We start from the raw sequence: 16,312 nt of genomic DNA, 5'->3' as shown, positions 1-16,312 counted from the left end.
AGTTGGACATAAGTGCCAACCTAATACTGCTCTAGTCTATGGGCGAGAAAATGGGCTCGGAAGCACCCGTTTTTTCGGGGGGGGGGGGTGGGTTCGAGTACACGCGAAGTTGGCCAAATGTCAGCTTGGTAAAGGTGTTAGTGCGTGTACAGTTAATGTCCACCGGAAGTATGCAGAGCAGGTAGATCATGATGTCAATCAGCGTGCAAAGCTGATGTTGGGGTAAAAAGTAGACTTCTCTTCTTCAAGGTGGACTCCATGATATAAGGAATCGACACCCGCCCGCCCTAAGAAGTGATTTTACATCTACAGTTATACATTTTCCGAGCTGTGCGACCCTCCTACAAAACCACCGATTAGCCTACTGCTATTAGCGAAGTTACATTGATTTGTTGACCCTTATCAGACTGGCTCTGAAGTGGTTCGCCCACCTGTCCATCTCCCATCACATGTCACCCTTCCGGAATGTGTTGTTCAGTGGTGTCAACTTTGCCTCAGTTTCTCATGACGTGTGAATTAACCTTGTTTCCCAGCGTTTGCTATCTGTTCTCGTTCTCATGAGAATCAGATGTTGCTACAATCTATGGCCCTGAAATTCCGATAACACCACTTCAGCGGGCAAACAACCTAAAAAAAGAAAAAAGATACGCACTTACCTGCCTGAGGCCCAGAGGTGACTGTGCGCGCAGCTCGTGCACGTGGGGACGTGCGCAGGCCGGGATCTAGTGACAGCAGCCAATCAGGTACAGTACAGTTTCTCATTCATAGCAATAGGAGTTCCATAAGTACGGAACTCCTATTGCTATGAATGAGAAATCTCGCCCCCCCCCCTCCCCACCAAACACTTAAAAAAACAATAAAAATTTGAAAATAAAGTATACAATTAACATGCATTTAAATTAAAGTTGTTATATAAAAAAAAAGTTTTCCTACTTTAAAAAAATTTTTTTTTTATTAACACTTAAAATAAACATACTGTAATGGGCAGGGTTTTTAAACATTAAAAAGTGCTTTTATAACTTTATTTTTTATTTGTATTTATATTTTTAACCACTTGTGCCTGTAAAAGTAGGCTATATGCCTGCTTTTTCAGATGCAGGATTTTAAAAGACATTTGCAGGTCAAGATATTCGTAAATATCGGAAATTTTACCCTGCAAGTGTCCTAGCTCCCGAGATGCGGCCATCTGTCAAAACCAAAAACTTGACAGATCGGAAATGTCGGTTTCCAGCACATGCACTTTTCCGATGCTTTCCCGGGTCCGTCGGAACTTCTTACCGACCCGGGACATCGGAATTTCAGGGCCATTGTTTCTAGACTGTTGACTCCCTCCTGTCCTTGGTGGATGTTGTTCCGTACTGAATGTAGGTTTCCATCCATCTGTACTAAGGTTAACACAACGGATGGTTCATTAACCATCAAGCTTTGCTGTGTAGCAAGCTTTGCTGCTTCACCTTCATAAAACCCATTGTAAGTGAGTGTATAAGTGTGCTTTACGTACGTAAGCGAGTTTTACATACAGTGTGTCAATTTATGATATATTACAATCCCTACCATAAGGTAGAGGCACTCCTGATTCCTCAGAACCTCCTAATACTGATAAGCCCTATAATCTGGACTATGTCTCAGATGAATTCACTATCTTCAGTCTCCACTTTCGTGACCATCTTTTATCCCCTTACAATCCCCCCTTATGGCCCTTGGCTATATGCCCAAGATAGGCCATTTCTCAATCTATTCCTCATGGGTGAGCCTCCAGGGTTGTCCTTTCGCTTGGGTTGCGCTACTTTCCGAACTGCAGGACCCATCTGTCAGCGTTCCCATCAAGGTTATACAAGATAAGTCCTTTTGGCAGGACTGCCTAATTTCCCTTTAATCAGTAATTTAACTATACATAGACACATAGAAAATAGGTGCAGGAGCAGGTCATTCGGCCCTTCGAACCTGCACCACCATTCAATATGATAATGGCTGATCATGCAACTTCAGTACCCCACTCCTGCCTTCTCTCCATACCCCGTAATCCCTTTAGTCATAAGGACCACATCTAACTCGCTTTTGAATATATCCAACGAACTGGACTCAACAACTTTCTGTGGTAGAGAATTCCATAGGTTCACAGTTCTCTGGGTGAAAAAGTTTCTCCTCATCTCGGTCCTATATGGCTTACCCCTTATGGCTTACCTCTTATCCTTAGACTGTGACCCCTGGTTCTGGACTTTCCCAACATTGGGAACATTCTTCCTGCATCTAACCTGTCTAATCCCATCAGAAATTTATATGCTTCTATGAGATCCCCTCTGATTCTTCTAAATTCCAGTGAATATAAGCCTAGTTGATCCAGTCTTTCTTCATATGTCAGTCCTGCCATCCTGGAAATCAGTCTGGTGAACCTTTGCTGCACTCCCTCAATAGCAAGAATGTCCTTCCTCAGATTAGGAGACCAAAATACAAGGTGTGGTCTCACCAAGGCCCTGTACAACTGCAGCAAGACCTCCCTGCTCCTATATGCAAATCCTCTCGCTATGAAGGCCAACATGCCATTTGCTTTCTTAACTGCCTGCTGTACCTGCATGCCTATTTTCAATGACTGATGTACCATGACACCCAGGTCTCATTGCACCTCCCCTTTTTCTAATCTGTCACCATTCATATAATAATCTGCCTTCCTGTTTTTGCCACCAAAATGGATAACCACACACTTATCCACATTATACTGCATCTGCCATGCAATTGCCCATTCACCTAACCTGTCCAAGTCACCCTGCAGCCTCTTAGCATCCTCCTCACAGCTCATACTGCCACCCAGCTTAGTGTCATCTGCAAACTTGGAGATATAGAAACATAGAAATTAGGTGTAGGAGGAGGCCATTCGGTCCTTCAAGCCTGCACCGCCATTCAATAAGATCATGTCTGATCATTCAACCTCAATACACCTTTCCTGCTTTCTCTCCATACCCCTCGAGTCCTTTGGCCGTAAGGGCCATATCTAACTCCCTTTTGAATATATCTAACGAACTGGCCTCAACAACTTTCTGTGGTAGAGAATTCCACAGGTTAACCACTCTCGGAGTGAACATGTTTCTCCTCATCTCGGTCCTAAATGGTTACAGCTTATTCTTAGAATGTGACCCCTGGTTCTGGAACTCCCCAGCAACGGGAACATTCTTCCTGCCTCTAATCTGTCCAATCCCGTCAGAATTTTATATGTTTCTATGAGATCCCCTCTCATTCTTCTAAACTCCAGTGGATACAAGCTCAGTTGATCCAGTCTCTCCTCATATGTCAGTCCTGCCATACCGCGAATCAATCTGGTGAACCTTCGCTGTACTCCCTCAATAGCAAGAATGTTTTTCCTCAGATTAGGGGACTAAAACTGAACACAATATTCCAGGTGTTGCCTCACTAAGGATCTGTACAACTGCAGTAAGACCTCCCTGCTCCTATACTCAAATCCTCTAGCTATGAAGACCAACATGCCATTTGCCTTCTTCACTGCCTGCTGTACCTGCATGCCAACTTTCAATGATTAATGTATCATGACACCCAGGTTTCGTTGCACCTCCCCTTTTCCTAATCTGTCACCATTCAGATAATATTCTGTCTTCCTGTTTTTGCTACCAAAGTGGATAACCTCACATTTATCCACATTATACTGCATCTGCCATGCATTTGCCCATCACCTAACCTGTCCAAATCACCCTGCAGTCTCTTAGCATCCTCCTCACAGCTCACACCACCACCCAGCTTAGTGTCATCTGCAACCTTGGAGATATTACAATCAATTCTTTCATCTAAATCATTGATGTATATTGTAAATAGCTGGGGTCCCAGCACTGAACCCTGCGGCACCCCACAGGCCTGCCATTCTGAAAAGGACCTGTTTATTCCAACTCTCCACTTCCTGTCTGCCAACCAGTTCTCTATCCACATCAATACATTACCCCCAATACCATGTGCTTTAATTTTGCACACTAATCTCTTGTATGGGACCTTGTCAAAAGCCTTTTGAAAGTCCAAATACACCACATCCACTGGTTCTCCCTTGTCCACTCTATAGTTACATCCTCAAAAAATTCTCGAAGATTTGTCAAGCATGATTTCCCTTTCATAAATCCTTGCTGACTTGGACCGATCCTGTCACTGCTTTCCAAATGCGCTGCTATTTCATCTTTAATAATTGATTCCAACATTTTCCCCACCACCGATGTCAGGCTAACCGGTCTATAATTCCCCGTTTCCTCTCTCCCTCCTTTTTTAAAAAGTGGTGTTATATTATTTACCCTCCAGTAGGAACTGATCCAGAGTCAATAGAATGTTGGAAAATGATCATTAATGCATCCACTATTTCTAGGGTCATTTCCTTACATACTCTAGGATACAGCCTATCAGGCCCTGGGGATTTATCGGCCTTCAATCCCATCAATTTCCGAAAACAATTTCCTGACAAATAAGGATTTCCTTCAGTTCCTCCTTTTCGCTACACCCTCGAACCCCTAGTATTTCCAGAATGTTATTTGTGTCTTCCTCAGTGAAGACAGATCTAAAGTATTTGTTCAATTGGTCTGCCATTTCTTTGTTCCCCATTATAAATTCACCTGATTCTGTCTGCAAAAGACCTACGTTGGTCTTCACTAATCTTTTTCTCTTCATATATCTACAGAAGCTTTTGCAGTCAGTTTTTATGTTCCCTGCAAGCTTCCTCTCATACTTTATTTTCCCCCTCCGAATGAGACCCTTTGTCCTCCTCTGCTGAATTCTAAATTTCTCCTAGTCCTCAGGTTTGCTGCCTTTTCTGGCCAATTTATATGCCTCTTCCTTGGATTTAACACTATCCCTAATTTCCCTTGTTAGCCACGGTTGAGCTACCTTCACCTTTTCATTTTTACTCCAGACAGGGATGTACAATTGTTGAAGTTCATCCATGTAATCCATAAATGTCTTCCCTTGCCTATCCACTATCAACCCTTTAATTATCATTTGCCAGTCTATCCTAGCCAATTCACGTCTCATACCATCGAAGTTACCTTTGCTTAAGTTCAGGACCATAGTCTCTGAATTAACACGGTCATGCTCCATCTTAATAAAGAATTCTACCATATTATGGTCACTCTTCCCCAGGGGACTTTGCACAACAAGATTGCTAATTTGTCCTCTCTCATTACACAACACCCAGTCTAGGATGGCCAGCTCTCTCGGTTCCTCGACATATTGGTCCAGAAAGCCATCCCTAATACGCTCCAGGAAACCCTCCTCCACCACATTGCTACCAACTTGGTTAACCCAATCTATATTACGTTCAATTCCTTCGTCTAAATCATTAATATATATTGCAAATAGCTGGGGTCCCAGCACTGAACCTTGCAGTACCCCACTAGTCACTGCCTGCCATTCTGAAATGCCTGCCATTTATTCCCACTCTTTGCTTCAATCTGGTCTGCCAACCAGTTCTGTATCCACATAAATACATTATCCCCAATCCCATGTGCCTTAATTTTGCACACTAACCTCTTCTGTGGGACCTTGTCAAAAGTCTTTTGATAGTTCGTGCTATGGCCTGCCTCTTACATTGGTTACTTTTTATAGATTAACAATAGCAAGATAACCAATATGATCCCTTGCACTACAACCAGTACATGTGACACTATCCGTATCCACGGATGCACTTCAACATTGAGTCCAGCATTTCCTCAGTGTCCTTTTGCAGTTTTTCTATGTCTTCCATCAGAACTATAAACTTCAGTCTTTGCCTCCGAATATCCTGCTCCAGTCGAGTTTGTTCCTCATTTTCGGATATCGGTTCTCCTTGCGGCCCAATGGCCTTCTCGTACTCTTCTTGGATAGTTTCTATCATTGTCCCATTGATGGTTTCTTCCTTTAGTTCAGGGTTTATAATGTATCCATTTAAACGTGTCTTGTCAAGTGGGGTAAAGCAGAATTCAGTATTCATGATGGCACATGAGATATCTCCTCCCTTATTTGTGACCATCATTTCAGTCACCGTGGTGCTCACACACCATTCCCCATTTCCTCGTGGAACAGTGGTAGTTTCGTAATCTCGTGTTTGGATGGTGATACTCAAGGTGCACCCGTCAATTTGGCCATATCCACAATCATCTTTGATCATTCGTAGTGGATCTCGACATAAAACAACTTATAACAATTTTTATAACAATCATCTATGCTGAGACTCTTAGTACTGTTGTTCTCTTTAATTACATATCTGGATAGGTCATGGTAACGCACGCGAGTTTGATTTATTATTTCCTCTATATGGTTCAGCTCAAGTTTCTTTCCACTCTGCCCATCAAATAGTTCTGGCGTGGTCTCGCACCGTGTGGGCTACTTGTAACAATTCCCTCTCCGGGCCACTACCCAGTTGTGCCTGTACCCTTTCATTATCCTCATCCCTATCCAACAATCCCTATAAAGTTCGGGTTAGGACACCGACCCAATCATCTATCGTGTGCAGGTCTATAGTGTTTACCGGCGCAACTTCCACCGCGTATCCCACGCCTACCATTTCTAGTATTCCTCTTTTTCCCCGGTCCCGCTTTTTACCTGACCCTCTTTCCACTTTAAACCTCATGGTTTTTGATACAGGGCCTTCAAGTGCTCGCAGGGTCAAGTTTTTATACATGCTTATAGAGCTAGAACCTCCAGTTTTTTTGCATGCTTAACGCCCACTTAACTCCCATTTTACCGCTGAAATGACGTGTAATGCCCATATATCGCCTATTCTGTTCCTAACACAGATGAGACTGCACACAGGGAGGTTAAAGTAACAGTGACCTCAGTCTTTATTAAGGCACTGCAGAGTGAGGAACAGGCCTTAGGGGCCGGCTTATATACAGTGCTCCCAAGGGATCCTGGGATCCCTTGGTACTTCAGTGGATGCGCTCCCTGGTGGCGGAACATGGGAGTGCATGCTTTACAGATACACAACATCACTCCCCCATCAAAGTCAAAGTGAGAACTATTTACAAGGTGAGGTGGTCGGGAGCCTTTCTTTCCCTGGTGGACCGCCTCGGTACAAATGTCTGTTCTGGTGTGTTGGCTGTGCCCTCGCTGGGCTGGCGTGTTGTTGGCCCTGCAGGGCTGCTGGGTGAGCCTGGCCTTGCTGGGCTGTCGGGCATCATGGGTTTGATTTCCTGGTCCGGCGTGGTGTCATTAATCCTTTGGGTGTGTGTTGTGGGATCAAAAAAGGTGGTGTCTGCTGTGGGTTGTTCAGGGCATTCTGTGAACCGCAGCCTCGTTTGGTCCAGGTGTTTTCTGCAAATTTGTCCATTATCTAATTTGACTACAAACACCCTACTCCCTTCTTTAGCTATCACCGTGCCCGCGATCCACTTGGGACCATGTCTGTAGTTTAGCACATACACAGGGTCATTCAGATCAATTTCCCGTGACACAGTGGCGCAACCATCGTTTACATTTTGTTGCTGCCGCCTGCTCTCTACCTGATCATGCAGGTTGGGGTGAACCAGCAAGAGTCTGGTTTTAAGTGTCCTTTTCATGAGTAGCTCAGCCGGGGGCACCCCTGTGAGCAAGTGGGGTCTCGTGTGGTAGCTGAGCAGTACTCTGGACAGGTGGGTTTGGAGTGAGCCTTCTGTGACTTGTTTGAGGCTCTGTTTGATTGTTTGTACTGCCCGCTCTGCCTGCACATTGGAGGCTGGTTTAAATAGGGCCGAGATGACATGTTTGATCCCATTGCGGGTCATGAATTCTTCAAATTCGGCACTGGTGAAACATGGCCCTTGTCACTGGTCAATATGTCAGGCAGGCCGTGGGTGGCAAACATGGCTCTCTGTCTTTCAATGGTGGCGGTGGCGGTGGCGGTGCTTCCCGACATTATTTCACATTCAATCTATTTTGAAAAAGCATCCACCACCACCAGGAACATTTTACCGAGAAAAGGGCCCACATAGCCGACATGGATCCTTGACCATGGTCTGGAGGGCCAGGACCACAAACTTAGTGGTGCCTCTCTGGGCACGTTGCTCAACTGAGCACACATGCTGCATTGCCGTACACAGGACTCTAAGTCAGAGTCGATACCGGGCCACCACACTTGGGATCTGGCTATTGCTTTCATCATTATTATACCCGGGTGTGTGCTGTGGAGATCCGAGATGAACGTCTCCCTGCCCTTTGTGAGAAGCACTACGTGGTTACCCCACAAGAGACAGTCTGCCTGAATGGACAGCTCGTCCTTTCGCCGCTGGAACGGCTTGATTAGCTCTTGCATTTCAATGGGGATGATGGCCCAGCTCCCATGCAGTACACAGTTTTTTTACTAGGGACAGCAGAGGATCTTGGCTGGTCAAAGTCCTAATCTGGCGGGCTGTGACAGGTGATTTATCATTTTCAAACACTTCCATGACAATCAACAAGTCTGCGGGCTGCGCCATTTCCACCCCTGTAGTGGGCAATGGTAGCCGGCTGAGAGCATACGCACAGTTCTTGGTGCCTGGCCTGTGGCGGATGGTATAGTTATACGCTGATAGCGCGAGTGCCCACCTTTGTATGCGGGCTGAGGCATTCGTATTTATCCTTGTTTTTAGCGAACAGGGATATGAGGGGCTTGTGATCGGTTTCCAGCTCAAATTTGAGACCAAACAGGTACTGATGCATTTTCTTTATCCTGAAGACACACGCTAATGCCTCTTTCTGAATCATGCTGTAGGCCCTCTCGACCTTAGACAAGATCCTGGAGGCATAGACGATAGGTTGCAACTTCCCCGCAACGTTAGCTTGTTGTAATACACACCCGACTTCGTATGATGACGCATCACATGCTAGCACAAGTCTTTTACACGGGTTATACAACACAAGCAGCTTATTGGAGCATAAAATGTTTCTGGCTTTCTCAAAAGCAATTACTTGGTTTTTTCCCCATATTCAGTTCTCACCTTTAAGCAATAACACATGTAGGGGCTCTAAGAGAGTGCTTAACCCCGGTAGGAAGTTACCAAAATAGTTGAGGAGTCCCAGGAACGACCGCAGCTCCATGACGTTCTGTGGCCTGGGCGCGTTCCTGATAGCCTCTGTCTTGGCGTCTGTGGGCCGAATGCCGTCCACCGGTGATCTTTCTCCCCAAAAACTCCACTTCTGTTGCCATGAAGACGCATTTCGACCTCTTCAGCCGCAGCCCTACGCGATCCAGTCGCTGGAGGACCTCCTCCAGGTTTTGTAGGTGCTCGACGGTTTCCTGACCCGTGACCAATATGTCGTCCTGAAAAACCACCATGCGTGGTACCGACTTGAGTAGGCTCTCCATGTTTCTCTGGAAGATCGCTGCAGCCGACCAATTCCAAACTGGCATCTGTTGTAGATGAACAGTCCCTTGTGCATGTTGTTGCAGGTGAGGCCCTTCGAAGACTCCTCCAGCTCCTGGATCATGTAGGCCGAAGTCAGGTTGAGCTTGGTGAACGTCTTGCCTCCTGCCAGCGTCGCAAATAGGTCGTCTGCCTTAGGTAGCGTGTATTGGTCCTGTAGTGAGAAACGATTAATAGTTACTTTATAATCGCCGCAAAACCTGACCGTGCCATCACTTTTGAGTACTGGAACAATCGGGCTGGCCCACTCGCTGAATTCCACTGGGGAGATGATGCTCTTGCTTTGCAGCCTGTCCAGCTCGATTTCCACACTCTCCATCATCATGTGAGGTACCGCTCGCGCCTTGTCGTGAATGGGTCATGCCTCTGGGACCAAGTGGATCCGCACCTTCGCCCCAGAAAAGTTTCCAATGCCTGGCTCAAAAAGGGAATGAATTTGTTAAGAACCTGGATACATGAGACCTCATCAACATGTGATAACGCTCAGATGCCATCCCAGTTCCAGACGATTTTGCCCAGCCAGCTCCTTCCAAGCAGTGTGGGGCCATCGCCCGCGACAATCCAGAGTGGCAGTTCGTGCACCGTGCCCTTGTAGGTGACCTTGACCATGGCGCTGTCCTGGACAGTGATAAGCTCTTTGGTGTACGTTCTCAGTTTCGTGTGGATGGGGCTCAGGGCTGGTCTGAGTACCTTGTTGCACCACAGTCTCTCAAATATCTTTTTACTCATGATGGATTGGCTAACGCCAGTGTCTAGTTCCATGGCTACGGGTAAGCCATTCAATTTTACATTTAGCATTATAGATGGACATTTCGTCGAAAATGTGTGCACCCCGTGTACTTCAGCATCTGCCTCCTCTCTCAGAGGCTCGAAATTGCTTTGATCCACCATGGACTGATCTTCCTCTGCCACATGGTGGTTAGCAGGTTTTGCAGAGCTTGCAGCTCAACTGCAAGCTCGTTGGAGGTGCCCCATTGTTCCACAGCTCTTACAAACATACCCTTTGAAGCGGCATGAATAGACTGAATGGAAGCCTCCACAACACCAACAAGGTGTGAATTGCCTTGCATTCATCCTTTGTTGGGGACTCTGAGTCATCTGGGTCACCTGAGGCCTGCTGGCAGTTGCAGACTCGTGCTTTGTGCCCTGTACATTTCTGCTCGCAAACACAGTTCTAGTTAATTTAGGAACATTTCTAGCACTTATGTGGACATAAACGCCTGTGCTATCGCAATGGCCTTACTGAGGGTCAGTGTCTCTACATCACAAGTTTTCGTAGGATGGTCTCGTGGCCAATGCCCAGTACAAAAAAGTCTCTGAGCATTTGTTCCAGGTAGCCATCAAACTCACATTGTCCTGCAAGTCGTCTTAGCTCGGCGACATAACTCGCCACTTCCTGACCTTCAGATCGCTGGCCCGTGTAGAATTGATACCTCGCCATCAGCACGCTCTCCCTCGGGTTAAGATGCTCCTGAACCAGTGTACAGAGCTCCTCATACGACTTATCTGTGGGTCTCACCGGAGCCAGAAGATTCTTCATGAGGCTGTAGGTTGGTGCCCCGCAGACCGTGAGGAGGACCTCTCTCCTTTTTGTAGCGCTTCCTTCTCCGTCCAGCTCGTTGGCTACAAGGTACTAGTCTAGCCGTTCGCCATAGGCTTCCCAGTCCTCACCCTCCAAGAACTTCTCCAGGATGCCCACAGTTTGCTGCATCTTTGCGTTGGATTTGTGTACTCGTCGCCAGTTACTGTGTTCCTAATGCAGATGAGACTGTACACAGGGAGGTTAAAGTAACAGTGACCTCAGTCTTTATTAAGACACTCCAGAGTGAGGAACAGGCCTTAGGGGCCGGCTTATATACAGTGCTCCCAAGGGATGCTGGGATCCCTTGGGACTTCAGGGGATGCGCTCCCTGGTGGCGGAACATGGGAGTGCATGCATTACAGATACACATCACCCATTTAACCACAAAATGGAAACTGACAGGCATTTTTTGGAAACTTATCGGCAAGCGTTACTTTCCCCATGTGCTTTATGCCGGGATAACATATTACCACCCGCCCATTTTTTGGAGGCGGAATCATCAGAATGGGCGAAATCTACGCCGATAACATCACCCAGCGTTAATTTCCGCACGGAATTAACACCGAGATTCAATAATACCGCCCGCCCACTTTTTCCTCCGTGATTGTAATGCTTGGATAGATCGGGGTGGGGTAGCGGGAGGGGGGATGATGGAATGAGTGTTACAATAAAGCCCTGTTAAGATTTCCAAGACTACTGTTGCCTGTTGTGTCCTGCACAACTTGGCCCATAAAGAGGCTTACACAGAATTAAATAGAACAGACAGCATAGAAACAGGCCATTTGCTGCAACCAATCCATGCAGGCATTTATGCTTCACTCGAGTCTTCTCCCATTCTTCTTCATCTAACTCTATCAGCATAACCCTCAATTCCCTTCTCCCTCATCGAGCTTCCACTTAAATGCACCTATACTATTTGCTTCAACTTCTCCCTGTAATAACGGTTTCCACATTCTCACCACCATCTGTGGGGCAACAACCTATGGCATCATGAAGAATCTTCTAGCTCCGGTGAAACCAACAACCAAATCCTATGAAGAACTGTGTACGCTGGTCCGGGATCATCTAAGTCCGAAGGAAAGCGTTTTGATGGCAAGGAATCGATTCTGCACGTGTCAACGGTCAGTAGGCCAGGAAGTGGCGAGCTACGTCGTCTGCAGAATATTGCGAATTCGATGGATTCCTTGAGCAAATGCAAGAGACTTTTTTGTGCTTGGCATTGGCCATGACGTTATCCTTCGCAAACTATTGACTGTTGAAACACCGAATCTGAGCAAAGCCATAACGATAGCCCAGGCATTTATGTCCACCGGCGATAACACCAAACAAATTTTGCAGCATAAAGAGGTTTCGGCTAGTACTGTGCACAAAGTAACATCGTTTTTAGGCAGGAATGCATATGGCAGAACGTACATGCTGGCAGCTGCACGACCTCAGATGACCCAGAGTTCGCCATCAATCATGAATGCGAGGCAGTTAAAACCTTGTTGGTGCTGCGGAAGTGATGATCGAGCCCATCAATGCTGCTTCAAACACTATGCGTACAAAGGCTGTGGAACAATGGGACACCTCCAGCGAATGTGCAGACGAGCTGCAAACTCTGCAAACCACCACGTTGCAGAGGAAGATCGATCCATGGTGGATCAGGCTGAACTAGAGACTCGAACCGAGGAGGCAGAAGTGTACGGGGTACACACCTTCACCAGGAAATGTCCACCGATCATGGTCAAAGTTGAACTGATCGGAATTCCAGTATCCATGGAACTGGTCACGGGTGCAAGTCAGTCTATCATGAGCAAAAAGGCCTTCGATAGGCTGTGGTGCAACAAGGCACACAGGCCCAAGCTTATCTCCATTCATACCAAGCTAAGAACTTACACCAAAGAGCTGATTCCTGTTATTGGCAGCACAGCAGTAAAAGTCTCCTATGATGGAGCAGTGCATAAACTCCCACTATGGATTGTACCAGGAGATGGCCCCACACTGTTCGGCAGAAGCTGGCTGGGAAAAATCCGCTGGAACTGGGACGACATCCGAGTGCTCTCGTCCGTCGACGACGCCTCATGTGCCCAGGCTTTGAGCAAGTTCCCGTCGTTGTTTGAACCAGGCATTGGAAGTTTCTCAGGGGTGGTGCAGATCCACTTGGTTCCTGGTACACGACCCATCCACCACAAGGCACGGGCGGTGCCATATATGATGCGAGAGAGAGTGGAAATTGAGCTGGACAGGCTGCAGCGAGAAGGCATCATCCCGCCGGTGGAGTTCAACGAGTGGGCCAGTCCGACTGTTCTGGTTCTCAAAGGCGACAGCACAGTCGGCATATAAAATACCGATTAACCGTTTTTCGTGACAGGACCAGTACCCGCTACCCAATAGACGACCTATTTGCGACCCTGGCTGGTGGAAAGACGTTCACCAAGTTGGACCTGACCTCTGCCTACATGATGCAGGAGCTGGAGGAATCTTCGAAAGGCCTCACTGCATCAACACACACAAAGGTCTATTCATCTACAAAAGATGCCCGTTTGGGATTCGATCAGCCGTGAAAATTTTCCAAAGGAACATGGAGAGCCTGCTAAGGTTCCATGCACCGTGGTTTTCCAGGATGACATACTGGTCACAGGTCGGGACACCATCGAGCATTGAAGAACCTGGAAGAGGCTCTAAGTCGGCTAGATCGCATGGAACTCAGGTTGAAACACTCTAAGTGTGTTGTCCTGGCGCCAGAGGTCGAGTTCTTAGGGAGAAGAATCACGGCAGACGGCATCAGACCCACCGACACCAAGACGGAGGTCATTAAGAAAGTGTCGAGACCACAAAACGTAACGGAGCTGCGATCGTTCCTGAGACTCCTCAACTATTTCGGTAATTTCCTACCCGGGTTAAGCACCTTGACAAACCTCTACATGTGCTACTATGCAAGGGAGATGACTGGGTATGGGGGAAATCACAAGAGGCTGCTTTTGAGAAAGCCAGAACTCTGTTATGTTCCAACAAACTGCTTGTTCTGTATAACCCAAATAAACGATTAGTGCTAGCTTGCAATGCGTCGTCATACGGGGTCGGGTGTGTGTTACAACAAGCTAACAAATCGGGAACATTGCAACTGGTCGCCTTTGCGTCCAGGAGTTTGTCCAAGGCCGAAAGGGCTTACAGCATGATTGAAACAGAAGCTCTGGCATGCATTTACGGGTGAATAAAATGTACCAGTATCTGTTTGGTCTCAAGTTTGAACTTGAAACTGACCATAAGCCGTTCATATCGCTATTATCAGAGAGCAAAGGGATTAACACCAATGCCTCTGCCCGCATCCAAAGATGGGCGCTCACGCTGTCTGCATACAACTATGTAATCCGCCACAGACCAGGCACAGAGAACTGCACCGATGATCTCAGTCGGCTAACATTGCCCACCACCGGGGTGGAAATGGCACAGCCTGCAGACTTGCTCTTGGTGATGGATGCATTCGAAAATGAAAAGTCACCCGTTACGGCGCGCCAGATCAGGACCTGGACCAGCCAGGATCCTTTACTGTCCCTTGTAAAAAAAACTGTGTCCTCCATGGGAGCTGGTCCAGGGCGTCCCAGCAGAGATGCATGAAGAGATCAAGCCATTCCAGCAGCGCAAAGATGACATGTCCATACAGGCGGACTGTCTTTTGTGGGGTAATCGCGTGGTTTTGCCTAAGAAAGACAGGGAAACATTCATATGCGACCTACACAGTACCCACCCAGGCATAATAATGATGAAAGCTATAGCCAGATCCCATGTATGGTAGCCCGGCATCGACTCAGACTTAGTCATGTATGCACCAATGCAACACTTGCTCTCAACTAAGCAATGCACCCAGAGAGGCACCACTAAGTTTGTGGTCGTGGCCCTCCAAACCGTGGTCTAGGATCCACGTTGACTTTGCGAGTCCATTTCTAGGCAAAATGTTTCTGGTTGTTGTGGATGCTTATTCAAAATGGATTGAATGTGTAATAATGTCTGTAAGCACGTCCACTGCCACCATCAAAAGCCTACGAGCCATGTTGGCCACGCACGGCCTGCCTGATATCCTTGTCAGCGACAATGGGCCGTGCTTCACCAGTGCTGAATTCAAGGAATTCATGAACCGCAATGGGATCAAGCACGTCACATCTGCCCCATTCAAGCCCGCATCCAATGGCCAGGCAGAACGGACAGTCCAAACCATCAAGCAAAGCTCGAAACGTATGTCGGAAGGCTCCCTGCAGACCTGCCTGTCCCGAGTCCTGCTCAGCTAGCGCACTAGACCCCACTCGCTCACCGGGGTTCGCCCAGCCGAGCTGCTCATGAAAAGGGCGCACAAAACAAGGTTCTCTCTTGTCCACTCTGATCTCCATGATCACATCGAGTGCAGACGGCATCAACAAAGCATGTACCATGATCGCGCAAATTTGTCACGCGATATTGAAATCAATTATCCTGTATTTGTACTCAACTATGGACATGGTCCCAAATGGCTTACTGGTACTGTCATAGCCAAAGAAGGGAGTAGGGTGTTTCAGGTCAAACTGGCCAATGGACTAATGTGCAGAAAGCATTTGGAACAAACCAAATTGCAATTCACAAACAGCCACGAGCAACCCAAAGAGGACACCACCAACTTCGACCCTCCAACGCACACACAAGAGGCAACCAACATCACGGTTGACCACGAAGCTGAACTCACCATCCCCAGCAGCCCGGCAAGGCCAGCTGCCCAGCAGCCCAGCGAAGAACCAACCAACTCACCCACACCTGCATTTGTACCGAGACGATCGACAAGGGAGCGAAAAGCCCCAGATCATGTCACCATGTAAATAAGTGTACTGTTGACTTTGCGAGGGAGGGATGTTATGTATGTAACCTTAGGCAACCTGTATCATACCGCCAGCAGAGGGCCTACCTGTTGGAGTCCCAAGGGATCCCAGCATCCCTTGGGAGCATTGCATATAAGTAGGCCTCCCATGCTGTACCAACACTCTGGAGTTTAAATAAAGGAGCTAAGGTCACACTTACTAATTGTCTACAGTACTCAGTTGCATTACTTTATTATGAGCATAACAACCACCTTCTCAGGACCCGGAGCGTTTTCGTAACAGAAAAGGATTTCACTTCCTGAAGGTCCAACTGGTTGCCGACCACAACCAGATCATACTGGCAGTGAATGCCAAATGTCCGGGCACCTTTGATGAGGCTCACGTCCTGCGTGAGAGCGCTGTCTCTGACATCTTTAAGAGTCAGCCACAAGGACAATGCTGGATGCTTGGTGATAACCGATATGGCCTAGCCACCTGGCTGATGATCCCCCCTGCATGACACCCACACCGAGGCCGGAAGCGATATAACCGGAGCCACAGAGACACATGCAATATGGTCCAGAAAA

The 16,312-nt window shown here is 47.3% G+C and overlaps 1 protein-coding gene across 1 annotated transcript in view; it reads left to right on the top strand.

The window, feature by feature from the left end:
• spata17 (spermatogenesis associated 17) overlaps positions 1 to 16,312 on the top strand; it is a 516,063-nt gene that overhangs the window by 44,422 nt on the left and 455,329 nt on the right. The gene's annotated exons all lie outside the window — the stretch shown is intronic.

This window comes from Pristiophorus japonicus, chromosome 9, assembly GCF_044704955.1.
Source record: "Pristiophorus japonicus isolate sPriJap1 chromosome 9, sPriJap1.hap1, whole genome shotgun sequence".
In the NCBI taxonomy this organism is placed as follows: Eukaryota; Metazoa; Chordata; class Chondrichthyes; family Pristiophoridae; genus Pristiophorus; species Pristiophorus japonicus.
Note: the sequence above shows the minus strand (reverse complement) of the source record. Positions and strands in the feature narration are given on the sequence as shown.